This window comes from Lepidochelys olivacea (genome assembly GCF_965140295.1).
Source record: "Lepidochelys olivacea isolate rLepOli2 genome assembly, chromosome: 4".
Taxonomy (NCBI): Eukaryota; Metazoa; Chordata; order Testudines; family Cheloniidae; genus Lepidochelys; species Lepidochelys olivacea.
In genome coordinates, this window is record NC_140414.1 from 124,519,606 (window position 1) to 124,534,121 (window position 14,516).

General features: G+C 41.4%; 1 protein-coding gene across 1 annotated transcript in view; it reads right to left on the minus strand.

Moving 5' to 3' along the window:
* Window positions 1-14,516, minus strand: part of PPP2R2C (protein phosphatase 2 regulatory subunit Bgamma) — a 288,278-nt gene that overhangs the window by 165,753 nt on the left and 108,009 nt on the right.

Below are 14,516 nucleotides of genomic sequence, written 5' to 3' on the forward strand. Positions count from 1 at the left end.
ATTGTGTGCCTTTGTCAAAACCTCCTTAATGTAGCCCACTTTACAGTGTGGTACTAAAATAAATCAAGTTTATATCCCTTTATGAAAACATATGTGCAGAGGAGTAAATTATAGGGATTCCAAAGAATTAAATGTATGACTGTTGGTTATTAAAATTAGGTATTGGTATTATATTGCAGTTCAGGTACTTCCCAAACAGTGAATTTCTAACTGTGTACAGAGAACTCATCTTCCTCTAGTCAAAAAATTATCACCAGGCCTATTCTGGGAAATGAGTGAGGTGAAGAAAAAAGGAAAACGGTAAAACTACTTTTTTAATCATGTATTATTTTACATTTGTTCCTTTTCTAACATACTTTTCTTTATGTCATGCTTGCTGAATCTCTCCATGTTCCAGCTGCACAACAGTTGCTATTAACAGCACTTCACCCATAGTTGAACCATTTTTTATCTAGGGGAAAAAATACTCTATTGTTCAGTTCCCTAGTTATGAGAATTTTTTTAATTAAAAACTGAAACCAAACTGCTGCCGCAGTACTGAAAACTTACAGCTGCTCAGATGTAATCACAGCAGCGGGGAAAAAGCACAGAGGTGGAATTTTTAGAGCAGAATTGCTTCACACTTGGCTGTGTTGGGGATTAGCTTTGCTTTCTGTCTGAGACGCATGAATTTGGAATTTAAGAAGTTTGCTGCTCCTGTTTGTTTTTTCTTCTTGGCAAGAAGGCTAAAGTATGAGTCATGAATGGAGTTAGTACAGAACAGAAATGATGCACTGATGGGTTCCACACATTCCAAATTTGCGAGGGTCAAAACATCTACAGTACAAATTATTCCCTTTGGTTGCGTTGTCTCATTTTTAAACAGTATAATGCTCCTTTTTCAACCTACTGCATGCCCCTCCTTAACACCACATAATGGGCACATTTCAACGCCAAGTTCCAGGAGGTAGAGCAATGGTGTGTAACCTGTGACCTGGGCACACTTGTTTCCTTTGAGGTGCTACACTGTTACCTTCTAGAGTTCTGTACTAAGAAAATGTGTATTTGATTATGATATGAAAGTGAGAGCAAACTGAATTGTTTGAATCAGCACTGTTGCTATGGGGAGGAGGCAGCAGGGACAAAGGTAGGAGCCCCAGAGGCTGAGGGAGCCCCAGGGAGAGCATGGGAGCTCACTAGGCCCTTCCTAAACCTCGGGCCGCCTCCCCAGCTGCCCAGGACAGGGAAAAAAAGGCAAAGCTGAGAACCAGCAACTGGTTATAAATCTCTGATTCTCTGATCCAGATTAGAACAGTCTTGTTGTTGCTCTAAACTTGTGCCAACTAGCTATGTTCCCAAGGATGTATGTGGCAGCTAAGGACAGGCAGAGTACAACATGTTCCCACAACGCCTTTTCCAACCCCCGGAACATATTCCTGGTGCCAGGGTCTGCAGAGAGGGAGATGTAGAACCTGTAGATGCTAGTTTTACACTCACTGGAGACTCCCATGAACTGGGGGAATCCCCAGCCACGCAGAGGCGACGTGTGGGGTGGGGGGGTACGCAGGGTCACGTCCCCATTCCCCCCCCCCAGGATTTCTGCCTTCCATTTAGCACAGAGGTTTTCAAACTGTGGGGCACACCCACCTAGGGACCCCCACCATTTGAAAACCGTCACTTCCTACCAGGAGCCGGCAGATCGGAAGCTGGTGGGAGCCGCCTGGGCCCCTAGCTCTCCGGGCTGTGGGAGCCAAGGCATTGGCTGGCTGCCCAGCAGCCCTCCCTGCCCTGCTCCCTGAACTGGGATGTCTTTGTACGGCTGGGTGCTCCCCAGGCAAGGCAGGTGGTATAGCTCCAAGATGCACCCCCGACGTGCTCTTGCCTCTCCCCCAAAGGAGCCTGGCACCAGCCGGCGATGCCCCCTGCCTGCAGAATCCGGCTGCCACACAATGCTCCCCGAGGCACTCGCTTGCCACTGCCCTGGTGCTTCTGGCTCTGCTGCTGCTTCTCAGCCCAGAGGAGACGAGTGCAGCAGTCACGTGCTCCCCCCCCAAGAGTTTCGCTTCATCTCTGACAGCCAGACACGTGCAGGTCATCTCTGCTGCCTTTGTGCTGCCTGCGCCCCAGAAAATATGTTCTAAAGTACTGATAGAGGCCCTCGACCTTTCTGAAATGACACGTTCGGCTCTCTGGCTGGAAAGGTTGGACACAGAAGAACTCAAACATTAACGCTTGGTAAAGTACTAATACTGCCTTACAGCTACATTTTAAAATACAAACAGACAAGCAAACATTTAAAAACAGTGAAGTGCTTTCTGACATGATTTAGAAACGTGCAAAAATCAGGACATGGAAAAAATACTTAGCATTTATTAGCACTTTCCATTGCCAAAGCACTTTGCAAACATTACCCCTGGAAATCAGAAAGACGTCCACTGATTTCAATGGGCTTTGCATCAAGCCCTAAGTTGACATCCATGCAATAAGTGTGATATGAAGAGAAGCCCAAATGTGGATATTTCCCACAGTGACCCAACCAATACATACACCTCTTCTGCAGCAAGAAGTATCACAAAAAGCAATGTAAACATAATTATATTGACTAATGGATTTTATTTTCAAATACAAATACTCTACTAAAACAGGGCTCAACCTTCCATTCCCAGTGTGGACAGAACTTTCACTGAAATACACTGCCAACTCCTTTCTATGGACACTGCAGGGCCCACTCTTTCCGCCTATATGAACAGAGCCTGACACTCTTTACTCACTCCATCTTCTTTTTGTCTCTTTGGAATGCACTGTACAGGGTGTGGACAAGTATCTGGGGAATAAGAAAAAATCAGTTTCCTTCTCCCTTTCCATTTGTCTTTTTTTGTGAAATGTTTGTTTTTGGGGGTACGGGCCTTTGTATGAATGGAAAATGTCTCCTCTTGGGGAGAGATTATGTGACAGGTGAATAGGGTGACTGGAACTGAGGATGATACCTGCTGTTAGGGCAATCCTCTTGGGTACAGAAGAATTCTATTCTATTCATGTTCTTATACCAACCTCATCACTGAACCAGAAGGCACCTGTTTTTTAGGTTCCTGCATCAATTCACTTTGACTTGAGGAAAATTCATGTGGGTGAATCTGAAAGGAGTATTTTGCATTCCTCCTGAATGAATATTTAGTTGAGTAATGTCGGGTCTGTTAATAAAGCCTATGCCCTTTAGCAGAATATCATTCAGATCTGGTATGCATCACCAAGAGCTAATACATTGGTCTTGCCCTTGGGTAGACATCACCTACATACAAGGAAGCCTGCCCTGTCTACCTAGGTGTTTATACCACTTCCTAAGGTTATTTGTTCAGAGGAATGGATCAGTCTTGAGACTATTGACATAACTTTTGACTTTGTCCTTCCATAAAAAGCCTCCATATGTTAAACATCGTTGGAAATCTTTTGACCAGTTGCGCAAGTTGTCCTGACCATGTTTGAAATAATTAACTCATAACACATGCCCTCCTGACCCTGAGGCTTGGTAACAGCAATTCCTCTTAGCAGGACTTACAGTGATGCTGCACCATCACTTGCAGAAGCATGACTATTTAGTGGGTTGACCCTATTTGACTATCATGATACTGTTTTTCCCCCCAGACAGCACTATAATTAGGTGCCAAAGTAATGGGGGAATTCTTCTCTCTATATTTAGACCTTCTTTATTTAGTTATTCATTCATTAACATTGACAATGTTAATTTAATTTAATGTATTAATTAAAATTAATGTATTTCCAACACACACCAAAACCCAAAAGAGCTTGCAAACTAATCTAACTAGTTTGGGTATCGATCAGTAGCGGTACAGCTGTGGCAACGTGTGCCTCAGTGCAGGCTGTACAAGCCCATGCAGAACCTCTCTTGTGCACTGCTGAAGCTTCACTGCTCTGGCATCTGAGCTAGCTAGATTTATGTCTACACCAGGGGCAATCACACTGGGTAACTGCAGTGTAGGCATATACTAAAATGAAGCTAAAGGGTCAGATGCAAACTTTGAATAGCTTGTTCATGGTTCCCATTAAAATCAGTGCATGTGCTTGAGTTAGGCCAAAATTTGGCCCAGAAAGGGGAGAAAACTAGTTTACAAACTAGCTGTACAGATTCCCTTCTCCAAAAGATTATTTTAAAGATTATTGAAATAAGGAATTTTAACGTAAAACTGTTTTTATTTTCATACAGTTGACCTATCCCTGAACAATCTCGCTATATATGCCAAACTGTTTTCCTCCAGCATCAGCCATAAAACCTCTTTCTGCCTGTTTTTCTTTCAATACATATTGCAGCCACTACAAAGAAAACCATTTAGTGCATTAAGTGTCTGAGTTCCCCTTGTGGTCACCATTCAATCTCACTGCACTGTAATAACAAAAAAGAGAGTACAGAACACCGCTTACATTATTTTCTCTCGGGAATGTACTGCTACGGAGCAACTGGGAGTGTTCACTGTGTAGTGGGGCGGGTGGGGGGCGGAGTGGTTCTGTTTGTTTTTTCTAAGTCATTCTTTTTTTTGGCAGGGGGGGATTGAGACTGAATAGCCTCATTTTAATATAGTAAGACACCAGAATGTCCCACTGCCCCATTCCTGAAGCCTGTACAGCATCAACAAAACCACAGAATGGAGACAGCAGGATCAACAGTGAGTGAGTGTATGGATGCAATTCTCCTGGTCATTTCCCATGATTATATACACTACTATTAGGTCAAGTTGCCTCTCCGCAACAGAATTCTTTATAAAGGTGTGGCATGAACCCTAGGCTGAGAGTCAGGAATTCTAAACTGGCATGATTCACTCTCTGTTACCTTGGACTGATCATTTACTCTCTGTGCCTCAGTTTCTCTATAAGTGGAAATGCAGATGGATAAGTGCTAGCATTCACAGGGGTGTTATAGGGATAGTTAATATTTGTAAAGCACCGTGAAGATGTTAAATATTAATTAGGACTATACATTGTGCATTACATATTAAGACTTGTTCTGTTAATTTATGGTATCAAAAATGGAATACATAGTGCCATATCAAAAATCTTTATTCAAAAGCATCATCAACAGAAGTTCATGGACAAAAGGATGGGTGGATGGTTAGTTCGGATGTCCTTTCTACAACACACTACCCAGTTAGTTCATATCACATGCAACATCCCTAGGAAGAAAAGTTATACATCCATACTTAAAAATTATACAGATTAATTAACGCACAGAATAATATCTAGTATAAAATTCTTCTACTGCGATCATCAATAACAAAGCCTTATCTTGAGGAGACCCTTTGCCCTGGTGGCTATTCATTTCATTAGCAGAGAGATTCAATGTACAGTCTAATCATATTTTAAGTCTGACTATATTATTGTGCTCTAAGTTACAGTAAGGTAACAGGATATCTATTTCTAGGTGAAGGGGCTTGTATTCCGTTTTGAAATCTACGTTCCTATTAGCCACATTTAAAGACAGAAATTAACAATCTGGAAGCATATAGTAAAAACAATAAAGAAAGCATACAAAAATTGCTCAAAACATAATTTACCAAAATCTGAATAATATTTAATGGCCAAATAAAGGTACATTCAGAATGGAATAAGAATACAGATGAAATAAAATAAACCTCAGATCAGTAACAATATGGTTACATTTAGAAGCCTGCAGAGCATGAGCACTTTGCTTTTCATGGGCAATCTTAGCTGACAGGCTAAATTAAACATACAATGTACACAGAATATTCTCTCATTTTCTTTAACATTAGGACTCTGATAATGATGGAAAGCTGAATTTATGTCCAGCTGCAGCTTTTAAAACCAACCAAGTGAAATTTAGTTTGTATGCTAGAACAACTGTGGAAATCAATTCTTAATCTATGACCTTGCTTACCACAGCTTGAAGCCTTGCAATAAATAAATGCCTTGAGCCACAAATAAGAAACATTTGGCGAATCAAAGAGACAAATAACACAAATCTGTGTGTGTATATATAGCACCAGAAAGGTCATGTAAAATACAATATCGGCTCCTTTCTTGCCCTAATGTAATAATATTTAAAAGGCAGGACACGGTAATTGGCTGCATTAATACCCAGGTGGTGAAAAGTCACAAGTACCTATTTTCTTTTCAAATGACAATGTTTCATCTTTTGAGAAGGATTCCTTGTAGCCTGCATGGCATTTTAATACACGCAAGTGCTTTGAAATACAGAAACTCTGAAGGAGGTCTATTTTCCTTTGTGCTAACAAATGCAGAAGTCCTTTTCTAATTCTCATTAGAGTTTCATCATGAAATTGCTGGCTGTTTTGTGTGTGGATAAAGAGGGGAAAAAAGTCCAGGCTCATGTGTTAATCTACCCTTATTTGCAACCTATTTGTACATATGCACCACTCCATCTTTTCTCCGTGGTCTAATCTGTATCTCCCAATTTCTCTCCTTCTGCTACTATTTATTTCTCTAACTGTATTGTTAAACCAAAAATATGGGATTAAAAACAACCCTTACTCATGTGAATAACTCTTGACTTCAGTAGTACTACTCACTTCAATAAAGGCTGAAAGATACAGGCCGTACAGTTATATTTTATTATTTATTGTACCCTTTTAATTTTTAAAAAACAAATATAAAACATTTAAACCCCACACATCTTTTTATGGTATATCTGACTGAACGTACACAATGACAATAGGATACCCTGAGAGATTTTTTCCCTTCAGATTCCATTCTAGCAACTGCATATTTTTTAAATTAGCTAGTATGAAATAGTGCTATTTTCAGCCTTTCAATTTCCCTTTTACTAATTATCTCCTCTCTGTTACACTGGGACTCAAAAGTGACACTAGCTCACACTTCTTTGTGGATGACATGCTACTACCAGTTTGCACAGTGGGTATCCAAAAATGCAGCTGGTGTTGTTTTCCTCTATTTTTAACCTCATGTCATACGAGGTAATCTAATATGAAATGAAGGAATCTGGTGGGCCAAATTAGTCTTCAAATCAGATTTTTATGCAGATGTTCAAATCGGAATAAAGCTAGGCTGTGGCTTAATCCTGCTCTGCTGGAATCTGATGGAAGTTTTAACCCTGTTAGGAGTGCAGGATCAGGCCCTTAGTGATAACAGATGTTTATACCATAGGATATAGCAAGTTTAGGGTCTGATCCTACTCCCACTAAAGTTAGAAGTTTTGCCGTGGTCTTCAATAGAACACAATCGGGAAGCAATTATAACCAGTGTAGTGGCAACAGAAGGCAACCTTTAGTTTCTCAAGGGAATTACTAAAAGGTGTACATACACAGTTTGCAAAAGAACTTGTATCAGAGCTCTGATACAAGTTCAACAACCCACTTATACTGGGTAGAGATATTTTATGAACCGTATACACAGACTAAAAGAACCCAACCTTCCAATATGAAACAGAATTTGGTATAATCTCAAAGTAAGGAACTGAATGCTAAGAGCAGAGTAACTGTGTAGATAATCAGAAAAAACAATATGCACTTATATAATTGTAGCATATACCCAGCTTTTGACATTAGATGCTAATAATAAAAAATAATAATAAGTGAGAGAATGTTGGCCAGGACACCATTTCTGTTTGCCAAAAGTGTCAAGATCTTTAGCATCTACATGTGCTACCACAATACAAAACTATCCTACTATCATCTGGTTATCCACCATGCCGATCAGATCCTGTTTAATACATTTTCTTAGTCATTCTTAACTTTTTCCTTATTGGGACCCTTCCAGGAGCCCCATTCATGACACCAGGATCTAGCAAGGACTGCCCTCTCCTTTAGCAATAAGGGAAGGACAGGTTGAACATGACTCCCAGATTGAGAGCCCTTAAATTAATGGAAGAGGGCACCTCAGACAATACTGGATCTGACCCCAAATCAGCAATGTGCTGATGGACTGTCTTCAGAAAATGCTACAAGCCAAACCTTCCTTTTTGAAAAAAGCCTGCCTTATCACTATAAGAATTACAGTCACAATCATTGATATCCACTTCATAGAATATCAGGGATGGAAGGAACCTCAAGAGGTCATCTAGTCCAACCCCCTGCTCAAAGCAGGACCAATCCCCAATTAAATCATCCCAGCCAGGGCTTTGTCAAGCCTGACCTTAAAAACTTCTAAGGAAGGAGATTCCACCACCTCCCTAGGTAACGCATTCCAGTGTTTCACCACCCTCCTAGTGAAAAAGTTTTTCCTAATATCCAACCTAAATCTCCCCCACTGCAACTTGAGACCATTACTCCTTGTTCTCTCATCTGCTACCACTGAGAACAGTCTAGAGCCATCCTCTTTGGAACCCCCTTCCAGGTAGTTGAAAGCAGCTATCAAATCCCCCCTCATTCTTCTTTTCCGCACTAAACAATCCCAGTTCCCTCAGCCTCTCCTCATAAGTCATGTGTTCCAGTCCCCTAATCATTTTTGTTGCCCTCCGCTGGACTCTTTCCAAATTTCCACATGCTTCTTGTAGTGTGGGGCCCAAAACTAGACACAGTACTCCAGATGAGGCCTCACCAATGTCGATCACGTCCCTCGATCTGCTGGCAATACCCCTACTTATACATCCCAAAATGCCATTGGCCTTCTTCGCAACAAGGGCACACTGTTGACTCATATCCAGCTTCTTGTCCACTGTAACCCCTCGGTCTTTTTCTGCAGAACTGCTGCCGAGCCATTCGGTCCCTAGTCTGTAGCGGTGCATTGGATTCTTCCGTCCTAAGTGCAGGACTCTGCACTTGTCCTTGTTGAACCTCATCAGATTTCTTTTGGCCCAATCCTCCAATTTGTCTAGGTCACTCTGGACCCTATCCCTACCCTCCAGCGTATCTACCTCTTCCCCCAGTTCCATGTCATCTGCCAACTTGCTGAGGGTGCAATCCAACCCATCATCCAGATCATTAATAAAGATATTGAACAAAACCAGCCCCAGGACTGATCCCTGGGGCACTTGCTTGATACCGGCTGCCAACTAGACATGGAGCCATTGATCACTACCCGTTGAGCCCGACAATCTAGCCAACTTTCTATCCACCTTGTAGTGCATTCATCCAGCCCATACTACTTTAACTTGCTGGCAAGAATACTGTGGGAGACCGTGTCAAAATCTTTGCTAAAGTCAAGGAACAACATGTCCACTTCTTTCCCTTCATCCACAGAACCAGTTATCTCGTCATAGAAGGCAATTAGATTAGTCAGGCTTGACTTGCCCTTGGTGAATCCATGCTGACTGTTCCTGATCACTTTCCTCTCCTTTAAGTGCTTCAGAATTGATTCCTTGAGGACCTGCTCCATGATTTTTCCAGGGACTGAGGTGAGGCTGACTGGCCTGTAGTTCCCAGGATCCTCCTTTTTCCCTTTTTTAAAGATGGGCACTACATTAGCCTTTTTCCAGTCATCTGGGACTTCCCCCAATCGCCTTGAGTTTTCAAAGATAATGGCCAATGGCTATGCAATCACATCCACCAACTCCTTTAGCACTCTCAGATGCAACGCATCCGGCCCCATGGACTTGTGCACGTCCAGCTTTTCTAAATAGTCCCCAACCACTTCTTTCTCCACAGAGGGCTGGTCACCTCCTCCCCATGCTGTGCTGCCCAGTGCAGTAGTCTGGGAGCTGACCTTGTTCGTGAAGACAGAGGCAAAAAAAGCATTGAGTACATTAGCTTTTTCCACATCCTCTGTCACTAGGTTGCCTCCCTCATTCAGTAAGGGGCCCACACTTCCCTGACTTTCTTCTTGTTGCTAACATACCTGAAGAAACCCTTCTTGTTACTTTTAACATCTCTTGCTAGCTGCAACTCCAGGTGTGATTTGGCCCTCCTGATATCACTCCTGCATGCCCGAGCAATATTTTTACACTCATCCCTGGTCATTCGTCCAATCTTCCACTTCTTGTAAGCTTCTTTTTTGTATTTAAGATCAGCAAGGATTTCACTGTTAAGCCAACCTGGTCGCCTGCCATATTTACTATTCTTTCGACACATCGGCACTTTGACACTTCTAGCCTTAAGCCCCCACCAACCAACAAACAGAGGAAATTATAAAATTAAATTAACAAAATAAAAAACCTCTACCTGAAGCAAAGTTTTGACTCTGAAAAGAATAATAATGCTTAGTTCTTTTTGCCAGTACATCTCAAATCAATGTCCAGTATTCTCATTTCACAGGCACAGGGGTGAAGTGATTTGCCCAAAGTCACACAGTAGGCCAGTGGCAGAGCCAGGAACAGAATGCACATCTCCTGACTCCCAGTCCAGTGCTTTATCCAGTAGGCCACACTACTCCGGAGAACCAGAACTTCCACAAAGTTGACTTGGGGGCTTTGCTACTGATTTTACATGAAAAAGTGCTTAGCTACTACGGTGATGGATGACAGTACGCAACTAAGTAGAGAGACAATTTATTCACTCTCTGAAACCCTTGGGAAAATTCCCCCACCAAACTGAAGGGTGAGTTGGAGCAATTTCCCTGTCCGCAGCAAAGCTCATCGACTCTCTGGATACTGTTCACTTAGGCTCATATAAACACTGCTGGAGAGCAAAATTTTTGCTTTTGGGACGCATCAGACTGAGCCAAATGTCAAGTAGTTTAAAATAAAATGCCAGTGAAGAAAACCCTACACCTAGGACTACCACACTCCCACCAATTTCAATTTACCCAAACAATCTGAACATGAAATTTCGTGTTCAAACTACCCTCAACCATGTCATCATCAATCATTGCAGGATACTTTTCAGGAACAAATTACAAATATTTCCAGAAAAGTACATTTAATGTTAGTTGCTTTGTCCAGTGGTGCTGCCACTTTCCTAGGTTATAAGAAAATGCTTTTGTTCACATGGGAGAACGTATTAAGATTCCCAATCATTCTGCACTCTTCTACATGAGCCTCCTGCCCGCAGTACACGGGTTTACTGCAGGCTAAGGGGGGGGAATTTTTGTGGAAATGGTACAAAGAGGGCTTAGCATGGGCTGGGACCTAACCCAATAAGTAGTTTCAAAATCTGAACTCTAGAAATAAAGGAGATAGCTAAAATCTGGCAGTGATCACTCACACAATGGGTTGAACCACTAAGTGAACAAGTTTTCTAACATTCCCCCAGCAATGGGTGCTGAGCACTTTCTGACCCCATCTTCACCAGCAGCCCAACCAACACCGGTTGAGATGGAGCTGAGGAAATCCGATTTCACCAGAATAAAATAGTCAATCATAGGTCTTTTCATAGTGTAAGTATACCTTGGGAGTTTTAACCTAGTAACAGACTCAGCTCCTGTCTGTGTGGAGCCCAAGAACCCAGAGAAGTCTTTGAAAACCTGAGTCTCGCAGGTAATAATAATAGTTTGTATTTATAAAGCACCTTTCATGAGATGATCTCAAAGAGCTTTACAAACATATGTTAATTAGGCCTCTTCACAAAGTGGGTAAATATTAGCATTCCCATTTCAAAAATGTGGATACAGAGGTACAGCAAGTAACTTGCTTAAGGTGAGAGAGTGAGTCAGTTGTAGAGCCACAAATATAACCCTAACACATCTCCTGACTCCCAGTCCTGTGTGCTAACCATTAGGTAACACCCCTTGCCTACATCTACTATGCCACAGCTGATTTTATCTACTGTTTTTTTTGACAAACAAAACCTCCTTTGCATAGTCTCTGAAAAAAGCCCCTAAACAAACACACCCAACTCCCTTTTAAATCAGTAGAAACTATGGTCCTGGTTGCAAGATCAGGGCCTGTGTTTATAGATTTGAATCTCTAAGTGTAACAATTTTTTTGCTTAAGAAGCATGTCATGTTTACATGGCAATATACAGCTGATCATAGCCAATAACCATTAGAAAATAATTTAAGATGCAATATTGGTGGCATAAAGAAGTGCACTCACTGATAGTCTTTTATGCTGATATAGGGCTAACTGCTTTAATCTGTCCTCAAAAGAAAAAGCTATTTATTTATTATAACTACAGGGGGGAGCCCTCCTGTACAATGATTTGTGACATATTGATTTATGGCACTGTTTGAAAGACTTTTTTTTTTTTTTTTTTTACATTTAATCAATTAAATGAAAAATGGATTGAAAAGTAAAAAAGTAAATCATGATTAAAAAATAGTATTTTACTGCATTCTACAGGCAATTTTCATCCATCTATTTATTTTTTAGTATTTCCCCAGGAACAAAGATGGAAATATTTTGAATACCTGCAGTTTGATTTGTTTGTATCTCTTACACAAAGCACTTCAAACAAGTCAATCAAGCTTGAGAAAGAAGTAAGGTCTTTGGCAAGACTGAATAAGAGAAAGACTCAGTGATAAAAACAATTATAACAACAAGTGACCTCTGCTTACTAGACATCTTGGTTACATCTACACTTTAGTAAAAGACCTGCAGCACGGCCACGGCCAGCTTAGGCTCACAGGGCTCAGGCTGAGGGGCTAAAAATTGCAGTGTAGACATTTGAGCCTAGGCTCTGAAACCCAATGAGGGCAGTAGGTCTCAGAACCAAGGCTGGAGTCCAACCCCTAAAGTCTACACTGCAATTTTTAGCCATGTAGCCTGAACCCTGCAAGCCCAAGTCAATTGACCCAGGTGCAGACTCGGGCCAAGGGTTTTTTATTGCATTATAGATGTACCCTTGAAAGAACTCGTAGCTGAGACAAACTGAATACAGTTCTCACCTGATTAGCTAGATGCAGTGCTCAGATACAATGGTGACAGTCAACTTAAAAAGTACTTCAGATACGATAGGTTTTGGACCCTCATGGTGCAACTTGGTGTATTGGATCCTGGTTCAAGTCTTGGATGCAGTAACATCCAGAATACACACAACAAATTTAGCCACTGGATAGAAGACTCAGCTATTGGTTTAAGTCTGGGCACTCTGGCCAGCAGTTAGTAAGAACAGTACATAAGTATAAAAAGCCTTACAATATAATACAATAAAATGCTGGCCCATACTAGCAGAATATTTTGACAATACAACTCTCTTTAGAGTCCACTTGGTCTAATGTGCTGATCTAATCCACCACAAGCTACACTCATCGGGGCACTGTAACTATACTGGGTTATAATGAAAAGGGGACTTCGTACGTGGTTAGGCAGCTGGTGTGTTGGAACCACTGCGTATCAAGCTGATCAGTGTTGTCACCATTTCCTTGTGCTCCGCCTATCTATTGTACCCAAATGTTGTCCCTTGTCTTATACTTAGATTGTAAGCTTTTTGGGGCAGGGACCATCTCTGTTATGTGCTCACACTGGGCCCTGTTTGTGGACCCTTGGTGCCACTGTAATACTGCTACTAATAATATATAACTGAGCATAACTAATTACTTGTTCAGCCAGGCAACAAATTGAATGAAATCCTGGCACCATTAAAGTTAATGAGAGTTCTGCAGTTGACTTCAGCAGGGCCAAGATTTCACTCATTATATCATCACTGCAATTGTCTTCTTTGATGGTATATCCTGTTCCTCATAAAGGAGGCTTCTATTTTCACTCATAACCAATATCACAAATTCACCTACTTTTTCTGCTTGGACTGATGTTTCTCTCTGTCAAATGTCTCTCCCCTCAAACAGAGCCTCCAGCTTGGAAGATATTGATAAAACAATTTTTAAAAAGACCTTATAATCATAGAATATCAGGGTTGGAAGGGACCTCAAGAGGTCATCTAGTCCAACCCCCTGCTCAAATCAGGACCAACCCCCAACCAATCCTTCTTTGGTCCATATGACCAGCTCAGGCAGTGTTTTCAACCTTTACTCATTTGCAGACCCCTAAAAAATTTCAAGCAGAGGTGTGGACCCCTTTGGAAATCTTAGACATAGTCCGACCACAGGTTGAGAACCACTGCGCTAGAGAATTGATCCTCAATATGTCCTTTTTGTACTATTCACCTACGACCACTGACACACGAGCCTGGGTGTGCACCACTCAAAAAAGCTACTGTGCAATTAGTATAGTAAAAAGGAACCGGCCAGTACTGGAGAATCTCTGGTCTAATCAGACTCTTTAAAGACTTATTTTTTGGTCACCTGCAAACCCTTGGTATCAGAGAGGACAAGCCTAGCTGCAAGGTTGTGGGGAGTCTTTAAAAGGGCCAGTCCAATTCAGTCCTAAAGCTTGTGGAAGGCTGAAACTGCATTTATACTCCCAAGGACTATTACAAAGATAGATGATTATTTTTTACTTTTTTATTTTTAATTTACTCGGTTACTGTCTTATTTAAATCCCTTTGCTTTTCAATAAGCATCCTTCAGCCACAGAAAATCAACCATCTGGAGTTGCACAATTCCTTAAAGACAGGGTAATAGAGGTCAGATAAAGAGAGAAGTGGTGGATGAAGGACTGGGAACAAAATGAAAAGAATTCAAACTCTTTTGACCTGTAGGTAAGCAGGAAGGAGAGCTATTGGTAAAATAACACTCCAATATTTTGGGTCAGGTAAAATTCAGGGGTTGATTAAATTAAGCTTAAATATGCAATTTATTATAGTACTGCCTAGAGAGGC